A 24,568-nucleotide genomic window follows, 5' to 3' on the forward strand; every position below is an offset into this window, starting at 1 on the left:
GTACAGGAAGACTGAGTCTTTATACTGTCTATGTTTTCAGCGTTTCCTGTGTAATCAGTTTTACATTCCGATGCATCTCTGCAGGTTTACTGTATTCCTTGGACCTTCACAGTGACGATGAAACACAGAAATTGCAGCGGAATTAAATATAAGAGACACAATGCCGAGTTAAGTACAAGAAAATTGAGTATCCTTGGGGTCTATGTTTTGAGCGTTTCCTGTGTCACCAGTTATACATTCCCATGCAATTCTGCAGGATTACTGTATCCATTGGACCTTCACAGTGACGATGAAACACAGAATTAAATATAAGAGACACAATGCCGACTTAAGTACTACAAAACTGAGTCTCCTTATGGTCTCTGTTTTGAGCGTTTCCTGTGTCACCAGTTTTACATTCCGATGCACCTCTGCAGGTTTACTGTATCCATTGGACCTTCCGATTGACGATGAAACACAGAAATTGCATCGGATTTAAATGTAAGAGACACAATGCCGACTTAAGTACACGAAGACTGAGTCTTTCTACTGTCTATGTTTTGAGCGTTTCCTGTGTCACCAGATTTACATTCCGATGCACCTCTGCAGGTTTACTGTATCCCTTGGACCTTCACAGTGACGATGAAACACAGATATTGCATCGGAATTTAATATAAGAGACACAATGCCGATTTAAGTACAGGAAGACTGAGTCTTTATACTGTCTATGTTTTCAGCGTTTCCTGTGTAATCAGTTTTACATTCCGATGCAACTCTGCAGGTTTACTGTATTCCTTGGACCTTCCCATTGACGAAGAAACACAGAAATTACATCGGAATTAATTATAAGAGACACAATGCCCACTTAAGTACTACAAAACTGAGTATCCTTAGGGTCTATGATTTGAGCGTTTCCTGTGTCACCAGTTTTACATTCCGATGCACCTCTGCAGGGTTACTGTATCCATTGGACCTTCCCAGTGACGCGAAACACAGAAATTGCATCGGAATTAAATATAAGAGAGACAATGCCGACTTAAGTACAAGAAAACTGAGTCTACTTAGGGTCTATGTTTTGAGCGTTTCGTGTGTCAACAGATTTACATTCCGATTGACCTGTGCAGGTTTTCTGTATCCCTTGGACCTCCCTATCGACGATGAAACACAGAAATTGCATCGGTATTAGAACTAAGAGACACAATGTCAACTTAAGTACAAGAAAACTGACTCTTCTTAGGGTCTATGTTTTGAGCGTTTCCTGTGTCACCAGTTTTACATTCCGATGGACCTCAGAAGGTTTACTGTATCCCTTGGACCTTCCCATTGACGATGAAACACAGAAATTGCATCGGAATTAAATCTAAGGGACACAATGTCGACTTAAGTACAGGAAGACTGAGTCTTCCTACTGTCTACGTTTTGAGCGTTTCCTGTGTCACCAGTTTTACATTCCGATGCACCTCTGCAGGTTTACTGTATTCCTCGGACCTTCCCATTGACGATGAAACACAGAAATTGCATCGGAATTAAGTATAAGTAACACAATGCCGACTTAAGTACTAAGAAACTGAGTCTCCTTAGGGTCTATGTTTTGAGCGTTTCCTGTGTCACCAATTTTACATTCCGATGCACCTCTGCAGGTTTACTGTATCCATTGGACCATCCCAGTGACGATGAAACACAGAAATTGCATCGGAATTAAATATAAGAGACACAATGCCGACTTAAGTAGAAGAAAACTGATAGGGTCTATGTTTTGAGCGTTTCCTGTGTCACCAGTTTTACATTCCGATGGACCTCTGCAGGTTTTCTGTATCTCTTGGACCTCCCCATCGACGATGAAACACAGAAATTGCATCGGTATTAGATCTAAGAGACACAATGTCGACTTAAGTACAGGAAGACTTAGTCTTCCTACTGTCTACGTTTTGAGCGTTTCCTGTGTCACCAGTTTTACATTCCGATGCACCTCTGCAGGTTTACTGTATCCCTTCGACCTTTACAGTGACGATGAAACACAGAAATTGCATCGGATTTAAATATAAGAGGCACAATGCCGACTTAAGTACTACAAAACTGAGTCTCCTTAGGGTATATGTTTTCAGCGTTTCCTGTGTCACCAGTTTTACATTCCGATGCACCTCTGCAGGTTTACTGTATCCATTGGACCTTCCCAGTGACGATGAAACACAGAGATTGCATCGGAATTAAATAGAAGAGACACAATGCCGACTTAAGTACAAGAAAACTGAGTCTTCTTAGGGTCTATGTTTTGAGCGTTTCCTGTGTCACCAGTTTTACATTCCGATGGACCTCTGCAGGTTTTCTGTATCCCTTGGACCTCCCCATCGACGATGAAACACAGAAATTGCATCGGAATAGGATCTAAGAGGCACAATGCTGAATTAAGTACAGGAAGACTGAGTCTTCCTACTGTCTACGTTTTGAGCGTTTCCTGTGTCACCAGTTTTACATTCCGATGCACCTCTGCAGGTTTAATGTATCCATTGGACCTTCCCATTGACGATGAAACACAGAAATTGCATCGGATTTAAATATAAGAGACACAATGCCGACTTAAGTACAGGAAGACTGAGTCTTCCTACTGTCTATGTTTTGAGCGTTTCCTGTGTCACCAGTTTTACATTCCGATGCACCTCTGCAGGTTTACTGTATCCATTGGACCTTCCCATTGACGATGAAACACAGAAATTGCATCGGAATTAAATATAAGAGACACAATGCCGCCTTAAGTACTATAAAACTGAGTCTCCTTAGGGTCTATGTTAGGAGCGTTTCCTGTGTCACCCGTTTTACATTCCGATGCACCTCTGCAGGTTTACTGTATCCATTGGACCTTCACAGTGACGATGAAACACAGAATTAAATATAAGAGACACAATGCCGACTTAAGTACTACAAAACTGAGTCTCCTTAGGGTCTCTGTTTTGAGCGTTTCCTGTGTCACCAGTTATACATTCCCATGCAATTCTGCAGGATTACTGTATCCATTGGACCTTCACAGTGACGATGAAACACAGAATTAAATATAAGAGACACAATGCCGACTTAAGTACTACAAAACTGAGTCTCCTTAGGGTCTCTGTTTTGAGCGTTTCCTGTGTCACCAGTTTTACATTCCGATGCACCTCTGCAGGTTTACTGTATCCATTGGACCTTCCCATTGACGATGAAACACAGAAATTGCATCGGATTTAAATGTAAGAGACACAATGCCGACTTAAGTACAGGAAGACTGAGTCTTTCTACTGTCTATGTTTTGAGCGTTTCCTGTGTCACCAGATTTACATTCCGATGCACCTCTGCAGGTTTACTGTATCCCTTGGACCTTCACAGTGACGATGAAACACATATATTGCATCGGAATTTAATATAAGAGACACAATGACGATTTAAGTACAGGAAGACTGAGTCTTTATACTGTCTATGTTTTCAGCATTTCCTGTGTAATCAGTTTTACATTCCGATGCAACTCTGCAGGTTTACTGTATTCCTTGGACCTTCCCATTGACGAAGAAACACAGAAATTACAACGGAATTAATTATAAGAGACACAATGCCCACTTAAGTACTACAAAACTGAGTATCCTTAGGGTCTATGAGTTGAGCGTTTCCTGTGTCACCAGTTTTACATTCCGATGCACCTCTGCAGGGTTACTGTATCCATTGGACCTTCCCAGTGACGCGAAACACAGAAATTGCATCGGAATTAAATATAAGAGACACAATGCCGACTTAAGTACAGGAAGACTGAGTCTTCCTACTGTCTACGATTTGAGCGTTTCCTGTGTCATCAGTGTTACATTCCGATGCACCTCTGCAGGTTTACTGTATCCATTGGACTTTCCCATTGACGATGAAACACAGAAATTGCATCGGATTCAAATATAAGAGACACAATGCCGACTTAAGTACAGGAAGACTGAGTCTTCCTACTGTCCATGTTTTGAGCGTTTCCTGTGTCACCAGTTTTACACTGCGATGCACCTCTGCAGCTTTACTGTATCCCTTGGACCCTCACAGTGACGATGAAACACAGATATTGCATCGGAATTAAATATAAGAGACACAATGCCGATTTAAGTACAGGAAGACTGAGTCATTATACTCTCTATGTTTTCAGCGTTTCCTGTGTAATCAGTCTTACATTCCGATGCAACTCTGCAGGTTTACTGTATTCCTCGGACCTTCCCATTGACGATGAACACAGAAATTGCATCGGAATTAAATATAAGTAACACAATGCCGACTTAAGTACTAAGAAACTGAGTCTCCTTAGGGTCTATGTTTTGAGCGTTTCCTGTGTCACCAATGTTACATTCCGATGCACCTCTGCAGGTTTACTGTATCCATTGGACCTTCCCAGTGACGATGAAACACAGAAATTACATCGGAATTAAATATAAGAGACACAATGCCGACTTAAGTAGAAGAAAACTGATAGGGTCTATGTTTTGAGCGTTTCCTGTGTCACCAGTTTTACATTCCGATGGACCTCTGCAGGTTTTCTGTATCTCTTGGACCTCCCCATCGACGATGAAACACAGAAATTGCATCGGTATTAGATCTAAGAGACACAATGTCGACTTAAGTACAGGAAGACTTAGTCTTCCTACTGTCTACGTTTTGAGCGTTTCCTGTGTCACCAGATTTACATTCCGATGCACCTCTGCAGGTTTACTGTATCCCTTCGACCTTCACAGTGACGATGAAACACAGAAATTGCATCGGATTTAAATATAAGAGGCACAATGCCGACTTAATTACAGGAAGACTGTGTCTTCCTACTGTCTATGTATTGAGCGTTTCCTGTGTCACGAGGTTTACATTCCGATGCACCTCTGCAGGTTTAGTGTATCGATTAGACCTTCCCATTGACGATGAAACACAGACATTGCATCGGAATTAAATATAACAGACACAATGCCGACTTAAGTACTACAAAACTGAGTCTCCTTAGGGTCTATGTTTTGAGCGTTTCCTGTGTCACCAGTTTTACATTCCGATGCACCTCTGCAGGTTTACTGTATCCATTGGACCTTCCCATTGACGATGAAACACAGAAATTGCATCGGATTTAAATATAAGAGACACAATGCCGACTTAAGTACAGGAAGACTGAGTCTTCCTACTGTCTATGCTTTGAGCGTTTCCTGTGTCACAAGTTTTACATTCCGATGCACCTCTGCAGGTTTAGTGTATCGATTAGACCTTCCCATTGACGATGAAACACAGAAATTGCAACGGAATTAAATATAAGAGACACAATGCCGACTTAAGTACTACAAAACTGAGTCTCCTTAGGGTCTATGTTTTGAGCGTTTCCTGTGTCACCAGTTTTACATTCCGATGAACCTCTGCAGGTTTACTATATCCATTGGACCTTCCCAGTGTCGATGAAACACAGAAATTGCATCGGAATTAAATATAAGAGAGAGAATGCCGACTTAAGTACAAGAAAACTGAGTCTTCTTAGGGTCTATGTTTTGAGCGTTTCCTGTGTCACCAGTTTTTCATTCCGATGGACCTCTGCATTTTTCTGTATCCCTTGGACTTCCCCATCGACGATGAAACACGGAAATTGCATCGGAATTAGATCTAAGAGACACAATGTCGTCTTAAGTACAGGAAGACTGAGACTTCCTACTGTCTACGTTTTGAGTGTTTCCTGTGTCACCAGTTTTACATTCCGATGCACCTCTGCAGGTTTACTGTATCCCTTCGACCTTCACAGTGACGATGAAAAACAGATATTGCATCGGAATTAAATATAAGAGACACAATGCCGACTTAAGTACAAGAAAACTGACTCTTCTTAGGGTCTATGTTTTGAGCGTTTCCTGTGTCACCAGTTTTACATTCCGATGGAACTCTCCGGGCTTACTGTATCCCTTGGACCTTCCCATTGACGATGAAACACAGAAATTGCATCGGAATTAAATCCAAGAGACACAATGTCGACTTAAGTACAGGAAGACTGAGTCTTCCTACTGTCTACGTTTTGAGCGTTTCCTGTGTCACCAGTTTTACATTCCGATGCACCTCTGCAAGTTTACTGTATCCATTGGACCTTCCCATTGACGATGAAACACAGAAATTGCATCGGATTTTAATATAAGAGACACAATGCCGACTTAAGTACAGGAAGACTGAGTCTTCCTACTGTCTATGTTTTGAGCGTTTCCTGTGTCACCAGTTTTACATTCCGATGCGTCTCTGCAGGTTTTCTGTATCGATTGGACCTTCCCATTGACGATGAAACACAGAAATTGCATCGGAATTAAATATAAGAGACACAATGCCAACTTAAGTACAGGAAGACTGAGTCTTCCTCCTGTCTACGTTTTGAGCGTTTCCTGTGTCACCAGTTTTACATTCCGATGCGTCTCTGCAGGTTTTCTGTATCGATTGGACCTTCCCATTGACGATGAAACACAGAAATTGCATCGGAATTAAATATAAGAGACACAATGCCAACTTAAGTACAGGAAGACTGAGTCTTCCTACTGTCTACGTTTTGAGCGTTTCCTGTGTCACCAGTTTTACATTCCGATGCACCTCTGCAGGTTTACTGTATCCATTGGACCTTCCCATTGACTATGAAACACAGAAATTGCCTCGGATTTAAATATAAGAGACACAATGCCGACTTAAGTACAGAAAGACTGAGTCTTCCTACTGTCTATGCTTTGAGCGTTTCCTGTGTCACCAGTTTTACATTCCGATGCACCCCTGCAGGTTTACTGTATCCATTGGACCTTCCCATTGTCGATGAAACACAGAAATTGAATCGGATATAAATATAAGAGACACAATGCCGACTTAAGTACAGGAAGACTGAGTCTTCCTACTGTCTATGTTTTGAGCGTTTCCTGTGTCACCAGTTTTTCATTCCGATGCACCTCTGCAGGTTTACTGTATCCATTCGACCATCACAGTGGCGATGAAACACATAAATTGAATCGGAAATAAATATAAGAGACACTATGCCGACTTAAGTACTACAAAACTGAGTCTCCTTAGGGTCTATGTTTTGAGCGTTTCCTGTGTCACCAGTTTTACATTCCGATGCACCACTGCAGGTTTACTGTATCCATTGGACCTTCCCAGTGACGATGAAACACAGAAATTGCATCGGAATAAAATAGAAGAGACACAATGGCGACTAAAATACAAGAAAACTGAGTCTTCTTAGGGTCTATGTTTTGAGCGTTTCCTGTGTCACCAGTTTTACATTCCGATGGACCTCTGCAAGTTTTCTGTATCCCTTGGACCTCCCCATCGACGATGAAACACATAAATTGCATCGGAATACGATCTAAGAGACACAATGTCGAATTAAGTACAGGAAGACTGAGTCTTCCTACTGTCTATGTATTTAGCGTTTCCTGTGTCACCAGTTTTACATTCCGATGCACCTCTGCAGGTTTAGTGTATCGATTAGACCTTCCCATTGACGATGAAACACAGAAATTGCATCGGAATTAAAAATAAGAGACACAATGCCGACTTAAGTACTACAAAACTGAGTCTCCTTAGGGTCTATGTTTTGAGCGTTTCCTGTGTCACCAGTTTTACATTCCGATGCACCTCTGCAGGTTTACTGTATCCATTGGACCTTCCCATTGACGATGAAACACAGATATTGCAACGGAATTAAATGTAAGAGACACAATGCCGATTTAAGTACAGGAAGACTGAGTCTTTATACTGTCTATGTTTTCAGCGTTTCCTGTGTAATCAGTCTTACATTCCGATGCAACTCTGCAGGTTTACTGTATTCCTTGGACCTTCCCATTGACGATGAAACACAGAAATTGCATCGGAATTGAATATAAGTGACACAATGCCGACTTAAGTACTACAAAATTGAGTCTCCTTAGGGTCTATGTTTTGAGCGTTTCCTGTGTCACTAGTTTTACATTCCGATGCACCTCTGCAGGTTTACTGTATCCATTGGACCTTCCCAGTGACGATGAAACACAGAAATTGTATAGGAATTAAATATAAGAGAGACAATGCCGACTTAAGTACAAGAAAACTGAGTCTTCTTAGGGTCTATGTTTTGAACGTTTCCTGTGTCACCAGTTTTACATTCCGATGGACCTCTGCAGGTTTTCTGTATCTCTTGGACCTCCCCATCGACGATGAAACACAGAAATTGCATCGGAATTAGATCTAAGAGACACAATGTCGACTTAAGTACAGGAAGACTGAGTCTTCCTACTGTCTACGTTTTGAGCGTTTCCTGTGTCACCAGTTTTAAATTCCGATGCACCTCTGCAGGTTTACTGTATCCCTTCGACCTTCACAGTGACGATGAAAAACAGATATTGCATCGGAATTAAATATAAGAGACACAATGCCGACTTAAGTACAAGAAAACTGATTCTTCTTAGGCTCTATGTTTTGAGCGTTTCCTGTGTCATCAGTTTTACATTCCGATGGACCTCTGCAGGTTTACTGTATCCCTTGGCCCTTCCCATTGACGATGAAACACAGAAAATGCATCGGAATTAAATCTAAGGGACACAATGCCGACTTAAGTACGGGAAGACTGAGTCTTCCTACTGTCTATGTTTTGAGCGTTTCCTGTGTCACCAGTTTTACATTCCGATGCACCTCTGCAGTTTTACTCTATCGATTGGACCTTCCCATTGACGATGAAACACAGAAATTGCATCGGAATTAAATATAAGAGACACAATGCCGACTTAAGTACAGGAAGACTGAGTCTTCCTACTGTCTACGTTTTGAGCGTTTCCTGTGTCACTAGTTTTACATTCCGATGCACCTCTGCAGGTTTATTGTATCCATTGGACCTTCCGATTGACGATGAAACACAGAAATTGCATCCTAATTAAATCTAAGGGACACAATGTCGACTTAAGTACGGGAAGACTGAGTCTTCCTACTGTCTACGTTTTGAGCGTTTCCTGTGTCACCAGTTTTACACTCCGATGCACCTCTGCAGGTTTACTGTATCCCTTGGACCTTCACAGTGACGATGAAACTCAGATATTGCATCGGAATTTAATATAAGAGACACAATGCCGATTTAAGTACAGGAGGACTGAGTCTTTATACTGTCTATGTTTTCAGCGTTTCCTGTGTAATCAGTTTTACATTCCGATGCAACTCTGCAGGTTTACTGTATTCCTTCGATCTTCCCATTGACGATGAAACACAGAAATTGCATCGGAATTAAATATAAGAGACACAATGCCGACTTAAGTACTACAAAACTGAGTCTCCCTAGGTCTATGTTTTGAGCGTTCCTGTGTCACCAGTTTTACATTCCGATGGACCTGTGCAGGTTTTCTGTATCCCTTGGACCTCCCCATCGACGATGAAACACAGAAATTGCATCGAAATTAGATGTAAGAGACACAATGTCAACTTAAGTACAAGAAAACTAATTCTTCTTAGTGTCTATGTTTTCAGCGTTTCCTGTGTCATCAGTTTTACATTCCGATGGACCTCAGCCAGTTTACTGTATCCCTTGGACCTCCCCATCGATGATGAAACACAGAAATTGCATCGGAATTAGATCTAAGAGACACAATGTCGACTTAAGTACAGGAAGACTGAGTCTTCCTACTGTCTACGTTTTGAGCGTTTCCTGTGTCACCAGTTTTACATTCCGATGCACCCCTGCAGGTTTACTGTATCCATTGGACCTTCCCATTGACGATGAAACACAGAAATTGAATCGGATATAAATATAAGAGACACAATGCCGACTTAAGTACAGGAAGACTGAGTCTTCCTACTGTCTATGTTTTGAGCGTTTCCTGTGTCACCAGTTTTTCATTCCGATGCACCTCTGCAGGTTTACTGTATCCATTCGACCATCACAGTGGCGATGAAACACATAAATTGAATCGGAAATAAATATAAGAGACACTATGCCGACTTAAGTACTACAAAACTGAGTCTCCTTAGGGTCTATGTTTTGAGCGTTTCCTGTGTCACCAGTTTTACATTCCGATGCACCACTGCAGGTTTACTGTATCCATTGGACCTTCCCAGTGACGATGAAACACAGAAATTGCATCGGAATAAAATAGAAGAGACACAATGGCGACTAAAATACAAGAAAACTGAGTCTTCTTAGGGTCTATGTTTTGAGCGTTTCCTGTGTCACCAGTTTTACATTCCGATGGACCTCTGCAAGTTTTCTGTATCCCTTGGACCTCCCCATCGACGATGAAACACATAAATTGCATCGGAATAGGATCTAAGAGACACAATGTCGAATTAAGTACAGGAAGACTGAGTCTTCCTACTGTCTATGTATTGAGCGTTTCCTGTGTCACCAGTTTTACATTCCGATGCACCTCTGCAGGTTTAGTGTATCGATTAGACCTTCCCATTGACGATGAAACACAGAAATTGCATCGGAATTAAAAATAAGAGACACAATGCCGACTTAAGTACTACAAAACTGAGTCTCCTTAGGGTCTATGTTTTGAGCGTTTCCTGTGTCACCAGTTTTACATTCCGATGCACCTCTGCAGGTTTACTGTATCCATTGGACCTTCCCATTGACGATGAAACACAGATATTGCAACGGAATTAAATGTAAGAGACACAATGCCGATTTAAGTACAGGAAGACTGAGTCTTTATACTGTCTATGTTTTCAGCGTTTCCTGTGTAATCAGTCTTACATTCCGATGCAACTCTGCAGGTTTACTGTATTCCTTGGACCTTCCCATTGACGATGAAACACAGAAATTGCATCGGAATTGAATATAAGTGACACAATGCCGACTTAAGTACTACAAAATTGAGTCTCCTTAGGGTCTATGTTTTGAGCGTTTCCTGTGTCACTAGTTTTACATTCCGATGCACCTCTGCAGGTTTACTGTATCCATTGGACCTTCCCAGTGACGATGAAACACAGAAATTGTATAGGAATTAAATATAAGAGAGACAATGCCGACTTAAGTACAAGAAAACTGAGTCTTCTTAGGGTCTATGTTTTGAACGTTTCCTGTGTCACCAGTTTTACATTCCGATGGACCTCTGCAGGTTTTCTGTATCTCTTGGACCTCCCCATCGACGATGAAACACAGAAATTGCATCGGAATTAGATCTAAGAGACACAATGTCGACTTAAGTACAGGAAGACTGAGTCTTCCTACTGTCTACGTTTTGAGCGTCTCCTGTGTCACCAGTTTTAAATTCCGATGCACTTCTGCAGGTTTACTGTATCCCTTCGACCTTCACAGTGACGATGAAAAACAGATATTGCATCGGAATTAAATATAAGAGACACAATGCCGACTTAAGTACAAGAAAACTGATTCTTCTTAGGCTCTATGTTTTGAGCGTTTCCTGTGTCATCAGTTTTACATTCCGATGGACCTCTGCAGGTTTACTGTATCCCTTGGCCCTTCCCATTGACGATGAAACACAGAAAATGCATCGGAATTAAATCTAAGGGACACAATGCCGACTTAAGTACGGGAAGACTGAGTCTTCCTACTGTCTATGTTTTGAGCGTTTCCTGTGTCACCAGTTATACATTCCGATGCACCTCTGCAGTTTTACTCTATCGATTGGACCTTCCCATTGACGATGAAACACAGAAATTGCATCGGAATTAAATATAAGAGACACAATGCCGACTTAAGTACAGGAAGACTGAGTCTTCCTACTGTCTACGTTTTGAGCGTTTCCTGTGTCACTAGTTTTACATTCCGATGCACCTCTGCAGGTTTATTGTATCCATTGGACCTTCCGATTGACGATGAAACACAGAAATTGCATCCTAATTAAATCTAAGGGACACAATGTCGACTTAAGTACGGGAAGACTGAGTCTTCCTACTGTCTACGTTTTGAGCGTTTCCTGTGTCACCAGTTTTACACTCCGATGCACCTCTGCAGGTTTACTGTATCCCTTGGACCTTCACAGTGACGATGAAACTCAGATATTGCATCGGAATTTAATATAAGAGACACAATGCCGATTTAAGTACAGGAGGACTGAGTCTTTATACTGTCTATGTTTTCAGCGTTTCCTGTGTAATCAGTTTTACATTCCGATGCAACTCTGCAGGTTTACTGTATTCCTTCGATCTTCCCATTGACGATGAAACACAGAAATTGCATCGGAATTAAATATAAGAGACACAATGCCGACTTAAGTACTACAAAACTGAGTCTCCCTAGGTCTATGTTTTGAGCGTTCCTGTGTCACCAGTTTTACATTCCGATGGACCTGTGCAGGTTTTCTGTATCCCTTGGACCTCCCCATCGACGATGAAACACAGAAATTGCATCGAAATTAGATGTAAGAGACACAATGTCAACTTAAGTACAAGAAAACTAATTCTTCTTAGGGTCTATGTTTTCAGCGTTTCCTGTGTCATCAGTTTTACATTCCGATGGACCTCAGCCAGTTTACTGTATCCCTTGGACCTCCCCATCGATGATGAAACACAGAAATTGCATCGGAATTAGATCTAAGAGACACAATGTCGACTTAAGTACAGGAAGACTGAGTCTTCCTACTGTCTACGTTTTGAGCGTTTCCTGTGTCACCAGTTTTACATTCCGATGCACCCCTGCAGGTTTACTGTATCCATTGGACCTTCCCATTGACGATGAAACACAGAAATTAAATCGGATTTAAATATAAGATACACAATGCCGACTTAAGTACAGGAAGACTGAGTCTTCCTACTGTCTATGTTTTGAGCGTTTCCTGTGTCACCAGTTTTTCATTCCGATGCACCTCTGCAGGTTTACTGTATCCATTCGACCATCACAGTGACAATGAAACACATAAATCGCATCGGAATTAAATATAAGAGACACTATGCCGACTTAAGTACTACAAAACTGAGTCTCCTTAGGGTCTATGTTTTGAGCGTTTCCTGTGTCACCAGTTTTACATTCCGATGCACCTCTGCAGGTTTACTGTATCCATTGGACCTTCCCATTGACGATGAAAGACAGAAATTGCATCGGAATTAAATATAAGAGACACAATGCCGACTTAAGTACAAGAAAACTGAGTCTTCTTAGGGTCTATGTTTTGAGCGTTTCCTGTGTCACCAGTTTTACATTCCGATGGACCTCTGCAGGTTTTCTGTATCCCTTGGACCTCCCCATCGACGATGAAACACAGAAATTGCATCGGAATAGGATCTAAGAGACACAATGTCGAATTAAGTACAGGAAGACTGAGTCTTCCTACTGTCTACGTTTTGAGCGTTTCCTGTGTCACCAGTTTTACATTCCGATGCACCTCTGCAGGTTTACTGTATCCATTGGACCTTCCCATTGACGATGAAACACAGAAATTGCATCGGATTTAAATATAAGAGACACAATGCCGACTTAAGTACAGGAAGACTGAGTCTTCCTACTGTCTATGTTTTGAGCGTTTCCTGTAACACCAGTTTTACATTCCGATGCACCTCTGCAGGTTTACTGTATCCATTGGACCTTCCCAGTGACGATGAAACACAGAAATTGCATCGGAATTAAATATAAGAGACACAATGCCGACTTAAGTACAAAAAAACTGAGTCTTCTTAGGGTCTATGTTTTGAGCGTTTCCTGTGTCACCAGTTTTACATTCCGATGCACCTCTGCAGGTTTACTGTATTCCTTGGACCAGCCCATTGACGATGAAACACAGAAATTGCATCGGCATTAAATATGATACACAATGTCGACTTAAGTACAGAAAGACTGAGTCTTCCTATTGTCTATGTTTTGAGCGTTTCCTGTGTCACCAGTTTTACATTCCGATGCACCCCTGCAGGTTTACTGTATCCAATGGACCTTCCCATTGACGATGAAACACAGAAATTGCATCGGATTTAAATATAAAAGACACAATGCCGACTTAAGTACAGGAAGACTGAGTCTTCCTACTGTCTATGTTTTCAGCGTTTCCTGTGTAATCAGTTTTACATTCCGATGCAATTCTGCACGTTTATTGTATTCCTTGGACCTTCCCATTGACGAAGAAACACAGAAATTACGTCGGAATTAAATATAAGAGACACAATGCTGACTTAAGTACTACAAAACTGAGTCTCCTTAGGGTCTATATTTTGAGCGTTTCCTGTGTCACCAGTTTTACATTCCGATGCACCTCTGCAGGTTTACTGTATCCATTGGACCTTCCCAGTGACGATGAAACACAGAAATTGCATCGGAATTAAATATAAGAGAGACAATGCCGACTTAAGTACAAGAAAACTTGGTCTTCTTAGGGTCTATGTTTTGAGCGTTTCCTGTGTGACCAGTTTTACATTCCGATTGACCTCAGCAGGTTTACTGTATCCCTTGGACCTTCCCATTGACGATGAAACTCAGAAATTGCATCGGAATTAAATCTAAGAGACACAATGTGGACTTAAGTACAGGAAGACTGAGTCTTCTTACTGTCTACGTTTTGAGCGTTTCCTGTGTCACCAGTTTTAAATTCCGATACACCTCTGCAGGTTTACTGTATCCATTGGACCTTCCCATTGACGATGTAACACAGAAAATGCATCGGATTTAAATATAAGAGACACAATGCAGACTTAAGTACAGGTAGACTGAGTCTTCCTACTGTCTATGTTTTGAGCGTTTCCTGTGTCACCAGTTTTACATTCCGATGCACCTCTGCAGTTTTACTGTATCGATTGGACCTTCCCATTGACGATGAAACACAGAAATTGCATCGGAATTAAAAATAAGAGACACAATGCCGACTTAAGTACTGCAAAACTGAGTCTCCTTAGGGTCTATATTTTGAGCGTTTCCTGTGTCACCAGTTTTACATTCCGATGCACCTCTGCAGGTTTACTGTATCCATTGGACCTTCCCAGTGACGATGAAACACAGAAATTGCATCGGAATTAAATATAAGAGACACAATGCCGCCTTAAGTACAACAAAACTGAGCCTCTTTAGGGTCTATGTTTTGAGCGTTTCCTGTGTCACCAGTTTTACATTCCGATGGATCTCTGCAGGTTACTGCATTCCTTGGACCTTCCCATCGACGATGAAACTCAGAAATTGCATCGGAATTAAATCTAAGAGACACAATGTCGACTTAAGTACAGGAAGACTGAGTCTTCTTACTGTCTACGTTTTGAGCGTTTCCTGTGTCACCAGTTTTAAATTCCGATACACCTCTGCAGGTTTACTGTATCCATTGGACCTTCCCATTGACGATGTAACACAGAAAATGCATCGGATTTAAATATAAGAGACACAATGCAGACTTAAGTACAGGTAGACTGAGTCTTCCTACTGTCTATGTTTTGAGCGTTTCCTGTGTCACCAGTTTTACATTCCGATGCACCTCTGCAGGTTTACTGTATCCATTGGACCTTCCCATTCACGATGAAACACAGATATTGCATCGGAATTAAATGAAAGAGACACAATGCCGATTTAAGTACAGGAAGATTGAGTCTTTATACTGTCTATGTTTTCAGCGTTTCCTGTGTAATCAGTCTTACATTCCGATGCAACTCTGCAGGTTTACTGTATTCCTTGGACCTTCCCATTGACGATGAAACACAGAAATTGCATCGGAATTGAATATAAGTGACACAATGCCGACTTAAGTACTACAAAATTGAGTCTCCTTAGGGTCTATGTTTTGAGCGTTTCCTGTGTCACTAGTTTTACATTCCGATGCACCTCTGCAGGTTTACTGTATCCATTGGACCTTCCCAGTGACGATGAAACACAGAAATTGTATAGGAATTAAATATAAGAGAGACAATGCCGACTTAAGTACAAGAAAACTGAGTCTTCTTAGGGTCTATGTTTTGAACGTTTCCTGTGTCACCAGTTTTACATTCCGATGGACCTCTGCAGGTTTACTGTATCTCTTGGACCTCCCCATCGACGATGAAACACAGAAATTGCATCGGAATTAGATCTAAGAGACACAATGTCGACTTAAGTACAGGAAGACTGAGTCTTCCTACTGTCTACGTTTTGAGCGTTTCCTGTGTCACCAGTTTTAAATTCCGATGCACCTCTGCAGGTTTACTGTATCCCTTCGACCTTCACAGTGACGATGAAAAACAGATATTGCATCGGAATTAAATATAAGAGACACAATGCCGACTTAAGTACAAGAAAACTGATTCTTCTTAGGCTCTATGTTTTGAGCGTTTCCTGTGTCATCAGTTTTACATTCCGATGGACCTCTGCAGGTTTACTGTATCCCTTGGCCCTTCCCATTGACGATGAAACACAGAAAATGCATCGGAATTAAATCTAAGGGACACAATGCCGACTTAAGTACGGGAAGACTGAGTCTTCCTACTGTCTATGTTTTGAGCGTTTCCTGTGTCACCAGTTTTACATTCCGATGCACCTCTGCAGTTTTACTCTATCGATTGGACCTTCCCATTGACGATGAAACACAGAAATTGCATCGGAATTAAATATAAGAGACACAATGCCGACTTAAGTACAGGAAGACTGAGTCTTCCTACTGTCTACGTTTTGAGCGTTTCCTGTGTCACTAGTTTTACATTCCGATGCACCTCTGCAGGTTTATTGTATCCATTGGACCTTCCCATTGACGATGAAACACAGAAATTGCATCCTAATTAAATCTAAGGGACACAATGTCGACTTAAGTACGGGAAGACTGAGTCTTCCTACTGTCTACGTTTTGAGCGTTTCCTGTGTCACCAGTTTTACACTCCGATGCACCTCTGCAGGTTTACTGTATCCCTTGGACCTTCACAGTGACGATGAAACTCAGATATTGCATCGGAATTTAATATAAGAGACACAATGCCGATTTAAGTACAGGAGGACTGAGTCTTTATACTCTCTATGTTTTCAGCGTTTCCTGTGTAATCAGTTTTACATTCCGATGCAACTCTGCAGGTTTACTGTATTCCTTCGATCTTCCCATTGACGATGAAACACAGAAATTGCATCGGAATTAAATATAAGAGACACAATGCCGACTTAAGTACTACAAAACTGAGTCTCCCTAGGTCTATGTTTTGAGCGTTCCTGTGTCACCAGTTTTACATTCCGATGGACCTGTGCAGGTTTTCTGTATCCCTTGGACCTCCCCATCGACGATGTAACACAGAAATTGCATCGAAATTAGATGTAAGAGACACAATGTCAACTTAAGTACAAGAAAACTAATTCTTCTTAGGGTCTATGTTTTCAGCGTTTCCTGTGTCACCAGTTTTACATTCCGATGGACCTCAGCCAGTTTACTGTATCCCTTGGACCTCCCCATCGATGATGAAACACAGAAATTGCATCGGAATTAGATCTAAGACACACAATGTCGACTTAAGTACAGGAAGACTGAGTCTTCCTACTGTCTACGTTTTGAGCGTTTCCTGTGTCACCAGTTTTACATTCCGATGCACCCCTGCAGGTTTACTGTATCCATTGGACCTTCCCATTGACGATGAAACACAGAAATTCAATCGGATTTAAATATAAGATACACAATGCCGACTTAAGTACAGGAAGACTGAGTCTTCCTACTGTCTATGTTTTGAGCGTTTCCTGTGTCACCAGTTTTTCATTCCGATGCACCTCTGCAGGTTTACTGTATCCATTCGACCATCACAGTGACAATGAAACACATAAATCGCATCGGAATTAAATATAAGAGACATAATGCCGACTTAAGTACTACAAAACTGAGTCTCCTTAGGGTCTATGTTTTGAGCGTTTCCTGTGTCACCAGTTTTACATTCCGATGCACCTCTGCAGGTTTACTGTATCCATTGGACCTTCCCATTGACGATGAAACACAGAAATTGCATCGGAATTAAATAGAAGAGACACAATGCCGACTTAAGTACAAGAAAACTGAGTCTTCTTAGGGTCTATGTTTTGAGCGTTTCCTGTGTCACCAGTTTTACATTCCGATGGTCCTCTGCAGGTTTTCTGTATCCCTTGGACCTCCCCATCGACGATGAAACACAGAAATTGCATCGGAATAGGATCTAAGAGACACAATGTCGAATTAAGTACAGGAAGACTGAGTCTTCCTACTGTCTACGTTTTGAGCGTTTCCTGTGTCACCAGTTTTACATTCCGATGCACCTCTGCAGGTTTACTGTATCCATTGGACCTTCCCATTGACGATGAAACACAGAAATTGCATCGGATTTAAATATAAGAGACACAATGCCGACTTAAGTACAGGAAGACTGAGTCTTCCTACTGTCTATGTTTTGAGCGTTTCCTGTAACACCAGTTTTACATTCCGATGCACCTCTGCAGGTTTACTGTATCCATTGGACCTTCCCAGTGACGATGAAACACAGAAATTGCATCGGAATTAAATATAAGAGACACAATGCCGACTTAAGTACAAAAAGACTGAGTCTTCTTAGGGTCTATGTTTTGAGCGTTTCCTGTGTCACCAGTTTTACATTCCGATGCACCTCTGCAGGTTTACTGTATTCCTTGGACCTTCACAGTGACGATAAAACACAGATATTCCATCGGAATTAAATATAAGAGACACAATGCCGATTAAAGTACAGGAAGACTGAGTCTTTATACTGTCTATGTTTTCAGCGTTTCCTGTGTAATCAGTTTTACATTCCGATGCAACTTTGCAGGTTTACTGTATTCCTTGGACCAGCCCATTGACGATGAAACACAGAAATTGCATCGGCATTAAATATGATACACAATGTCGACTTAAGTACAGAAAGACTGAGTCTTCCTATTGTCTATGTTTTGAGCGTTTCCTGTGTCACCAGTTTTACATTCCGATGCACCCCTGCAGGTTTACTGTATCCAATGGACCTTCCCATTGACGATTAAACACAGAAATTGCATCGGATTTAAATATAAAAGACACAATGCCGACTTAAGTACAGGAAGACTGAGTCTTCCTACTGTCTATGTTTTCAGCGTTTCCTGTGTAATCAGTTTTACATTCCGATGCAATTCTGCACGTTTATTGTATTCCTTGGACCTTCCCATTGACGAAGAAACACAGAAATTACGTCGGAATTAAATATAAGAGACACAATGCTGACTTAAGTACTACAAAACTGAGTCTCCTTAGGGTCTATATTTTGAGCGTTTCCTGTGTCACCAGTTTTACATTCCGATGCACCTCTGCAGGTTTACTGTATCCATTGGACCTTCCCAGTGACGATGAAACACAGAAATTGCATCGGAATTAAATATAAGAGAGACAATGCCGACTTAAGTACAAGAAAACTTGGTCTTCTTAGGGTCTATGTTTTGAGCGTTTCCTGTGTCACCAGTTTTACATTCCGATTGACCTCAGCAGGTTTACTGTATCCCTTGGACCTTCCCATTGACGATGAAACACAGAAATTGCATCGGAATTAAATCTAAGAGACACAATGTCGACTTAAGTACAGGAAGACTGAGTCTTCTTACTGTCTACGTTTTGAGCGTTTCCTGTGTCACCAGTTTTACATTCCGATACACCTCTGCAGGTTTACTGTATCCATTGGACCTTCCCATTGACGATGAAACACAGAAATTGCATCGGAATTAAATATAAGAGACACAATGCCGACTTAAGTACAGGAAGACTGAGTCTTCCTACTGTCTATGTTTTGAGCGTTTCCTGTGTCGCCAGTTTTTCATTCCGATGCACCTCTGCAGGTTTACTGTATCCATTCGACCATCACAGTGACGATGAAACACATAAATTGCATCGGAATTAAATATAAGAGACACTATGCCGACTTAAGTACTACAAAACTGAGTCTCCTTAGGGTCTATGTTTTGAGCGTTTCCTGTGTCACCAGTTTTACATTCCGATGCACCTCTGCAGGTTTACTGTATCCCTTGGACCTTCCCATTGACGATGAAACACAGAAATTGCATCGAAATTAATTCTAAGGGACACAATGTCGACGTAAGTACAGGAAGACTGAGTCTTCCTACTGTCTACGTTTTGAGCGTTTCCTGTGTCACCAGTTTTACATTCCGATGCACCTCTGCAGTTTTACTGTATCGATTGGACCTTCCCATTGACGATGAAACACAGATATTGCATCGGAATTAAATATAAGAGACACAATGCCGACTTAAGTACAGGAAGACTGAGTCTTCCTACTGTCTACGTTTTGAGCGTTTCCTGTGTCACTATTTTTACATTAAGATGCACCTCTGCAGGTTTATTGTATCCATTGGACCTTCCCATTGACGATGAAACACAGAAATTGCATCGGATTTAAATATAAGGGACACAATACCAACTTAAGTACAGGAAAACTGAGTCTTCCTACTGTCTATGTTTTGAGTGTTTCCTGTGTCACCAGTTTTACATTCCGATGCACCTCTGCAGGTTTACTGTATCCCTTGGACCTTCACAGTGACGATGAAACACAGATATTGCATCGGAATTTAATATAAGAGACACAATGCCGATTTAAGTACAGGAGGACTGAGTCTTTATACTGTCTATGTTTTCAGCGTTTCCTGTGTAATCAGTTGTACATTCCGATGCAACTCTGCAGTTCTACTGTATTCCTTCGACCTTCCCATTGACGATGAAACACAGAAATTGAATCGGATTTAAATATAACAGACACAATGCCGACTTAAGTACAGGAAGACTGAGTCTTCCTACTGTCTATGTTTTGAGCGTTTCCTGTGTCACCAGTTTTTCATTCCGATGCACCTCTGCAGGTTTACTGTATCCATTCGACCATCACAGTGACGATGAAACACATAAATTGCATCGGAATTAAATATAAGAGACACTATGCCGACTTAAGTACTACAAAACTGAGTCTCCTTAGGGTCTATGTTTTGAGCGTTTCCTGTGTCACCATTTTTACATTCCGATGCACCCCTGCAGGTTTACTGTATCCATTGGACCCTCCCATTGACGATGAAACACAGAAATTGCATCGGATTTAAATATAAAAGACTCAATGTCGACTTAAGTACAGGAAGACTGAGTCTTCCTACTGTCTATGTTTTGAGCGTTTCCTGTGTCACCAGTTTGTCATTCCGATGCACCTCTGCAGGTTTACTGTATCCGTTCGACCTTCACAGTGACGATGAAACACAGAAATTGCATCGGAATTAAATATAAGAGACACAATGCCGACTTAAGTACAAGAAAATTGAGTATCCTTAGGGTCTATGTTTTGAGCGTCTCCTGTGTCACCAGTTTTACATTCCGATGCACTTCTGCAGGTTTACTGTATCCATTGGACCTTCACAGTGACGATGAAACACAGAAATTGCATCGGAATTAAATATAAGAGACACAATGCCGCCTTAACTACTACAAAACGGAGTCTCCTTAGAGTCTATGTTATGAGCGTTTCCTGTGTCACCCGTTTTACATTCGGATGCACCTCTGCAGGTTTACTGTATCCATTGGACCTTCACAGTGACGATGAAACACAGAAATTGCATCGGAATTAAATATAAGAGACACAATGCCGACATAAGTACAGGAAGACTGAGTCTTCCTACTGTCTTCGTTTTGAGCGTTTCCTGTGTCACCAGTTTTACATTCTGATGCACCTCTGCAGGTTTACTGTATCCATTGGACCTTCCCATTGACGATGAAACACAGAAATTGCATCGGAATTAAATATAAGTGACACAATGCCGACTTAAGTACTACAAAACTGAGTCTCCTTAGGGTCTATGTTTTGAGCGTTTCCTATGTCACAAGTTTTACATTCCGATGCACCTCTGCAGGTTTACTGTATCCCTTGGACCTTCCCATTGACGATGAAACACAGAAATTGCATCGAAATTAAACCTAAGGGACACAATGTCAACGTAAGTACAGGAAGACTGAGTCTTCCTACAGTCTACGTTTTGAGCGTTTCCTGTGTCACCAGTTTTACATTCCGATGCACCTCTGCAGGTTTACTGTATCCATTGGACCTTCCCATTGACGATGAAACACAGAAATTGCATCGGATTTAAATATATGAGATACAATGCCGACTTAAGTACAGGTAGACTGAGTCTTCCTACTGTCTATGTTTTGAGCGTCTCCTGTGTCACCAGTTTTACATTCCGATGCACCTCTGCAAGTTTACTGTATCGATTGGACCTTCCCATTGACGATGAAACACAGAAATTGCATCGGAATTAAATATAAGAGACACAATGCCGACATAAGTACAGGAAGACTGAGTCTTCCTACTGTCTTCGTTTTGAGCGTTTCCTGTGTCACCAGTTTTACATTCTGATGCACCTCTGCAGGTTTACTGTATCCATTGGACCTTCCCATTGACGATGAAACACAGAAATTGCATCGGAATTAAATATAAGTGACACAATGCCGACTTAAGTACTACAAAACTGAGTCTCCTTAGGGTCTATGTTTTGAGCGTTTCCTATGTCACAAGTTTTACATTCCGATGCACCTCTGCAGGTTTACTGTATCCATTGGACCTTCCCAGTGACGATGAAACACAGAAATTGTATCGGAATTAAATATAAGAGAGACAATGCCGACTTAAGTATAAGAAGACTGAGACTTCCTACTGTCTATGTTTTGAGCGTTTCCTGTGTCACCATTTTTACATTCCGACGCACCCCTGCAGGTTTACTGTATCCATTGGACCTTCCCATTGACGATGAAACACAGAAATTGCATCGGATTTAAATATAAAAGACTCAATGTCGACTTAAGTACAGGAAGACTGAGTCTTCCTACTGTCTATGTTTTGAGCGTTTCCTGTGTCACCAGTTTGTCATTCCGATGCACCTCTGCAGGTTTACTGTATCCATTCGACCTTCACAATGACGATGAAACACAGAAATTGCATCGGAATTAAATATAAGAGACACAATGCCGACTTAAGTACAAGAAAATTGAGTATCCTTGGGGTCTATGTTTTGAGCGTCTCCTGTGTCACCAGTTTTACATTCCGATGCACTTCTGCAGGTTTACTGTATCCATTGGACCTTCACAGTGACGATGAAACACAGAAATTGCATCGGAATTAAATATAAGAGACACAATGCCGCCTTAACTACTACAAAACGGAGTCTCCTTAGAGTCTATGTTATGAGCGTTTCCTGTGTCACCCGTTTTACATTCCGATGCACCTCTGCAGGTTTACTGTATCCATTGGACCTTCACAGTGACGATGAAACACAGAAATTGCATCGGAATTAAATATAAGAGACACAATGCCGACATAAGTACAGGAAGACTGAGTCTTCCTACTGTCTTCGTTTTGAGCGTTTCCTGTGTCACCAGTTTTACATTCTGATGCACCTCTGCAGGTTTACTGTATCCATTGGACCTTCCCATTGACGATGAAACACAGAAATTGCATCGGAATTAAATATAAGTGACACAATGCCGACTTAAGTACTACAAAACTGAGTCTCCTTAGGGTCTATGTTTTGAGCGTTTCCTATGTCACAAGTTTTACATTCCGATGCACCTCTGCAGGTTTACTGTATCCCTTGGACCTTCCCATTGACGATGAAACACAGAAATTGCATCGAAATTAAACCTAAGGGACACAATGTCAACGTAAGTACAGGAAGACTGAGTCTTCCTACAGTCTACGTTTTGAGCGTTTCCTGTGTCACCAGTTTTACATTCCGATGCACCTCTGCAGGTTTACTGTATCCATTGGACCTTCCCATTGACGATGAAACACAGAAATTGCATCGGATTTAAATATATGAGATACAATGCCGACTTAAGTACAGGTAGACTGAGTCTTCCTACTGTCTATGTTTTGAGCGTCTCCTGTGTCACCAGTTTTACATTCCGATGCACCTCTGCAAGTTTACTGTATCGATTGGACCTTCCCATTGACGATGAAACACAGAAATTGCATCGGAATTAAATATAAGAGACACAATGCCGACATAAGTACAGGAAGACTGAGTCTTCCTACTGTCTTCGTTTTGAGCGTTTCCTGTGTCACCAGTTTTACATTCTGATGCACCTCTGCAGGTTTACTGTATCCATTGGACCTTCCCATTGACGATGAAACACAGAAATTGCATCGGAATTAAATATAAGTGACACAATGCCGACTTAAGTACTACAAAACTGAGTCTCCTTAGGGTCTATGTTTTGAGCGTTTCCTATGTCACAAGTTTTACATTCCGATGCACCTCTGCAGGTTTACTGTATCCATTGGACCTTCCCAGTGACGATGAAACACAGAAATTGTATCGGAATTAAATATAAGAGAGACAATGCCGACTTAAGTATAAGAAGTCTGAGACTTCCTACTGTCTATGTTTTGAGCGTTTCCTGTGTCACCATTTTTACATTCCGACGCACCCCTGCAGGTTTACTGTATCCATTGGACCTTCCCATTGACGATGAAACACAGAAATTGCATCGGATTTAAATATAAAAGACGCAATGTCGACTTAAGTACAGGAAGACTGAGTCTTCCTACTGTCTATGTTTTGAGCGTTTCCTGTGTCACCAGTTTGTCATTCCGATGCACCTCTGCAGGTTTACTGTATCCATTCGACCTTCACAATGACGATGAAACACAGAAATTGCATCGGAATTAAATATAAGAGACACAATGCCGACTTAAGTACAAGAAAATTGAGTATCCTTGGGGTCTATGTTTT

Source organism: Schistocerca nitens, chromosome 6 (assembly GCF_023898315.1).
Source record: "Schistocerca nitens isolate TAMUIC-IGC-003100 chromosome 6, iqSchNite1.1, whole genome shotgun sequence".
Taxonomy (NCBI): domain Eukaryota; kingdom Metazoa; phylum Arthropoda; class Insecta; order Orthoptera; family Acrididae; genus Schistocerca; species Schistocerca nitens.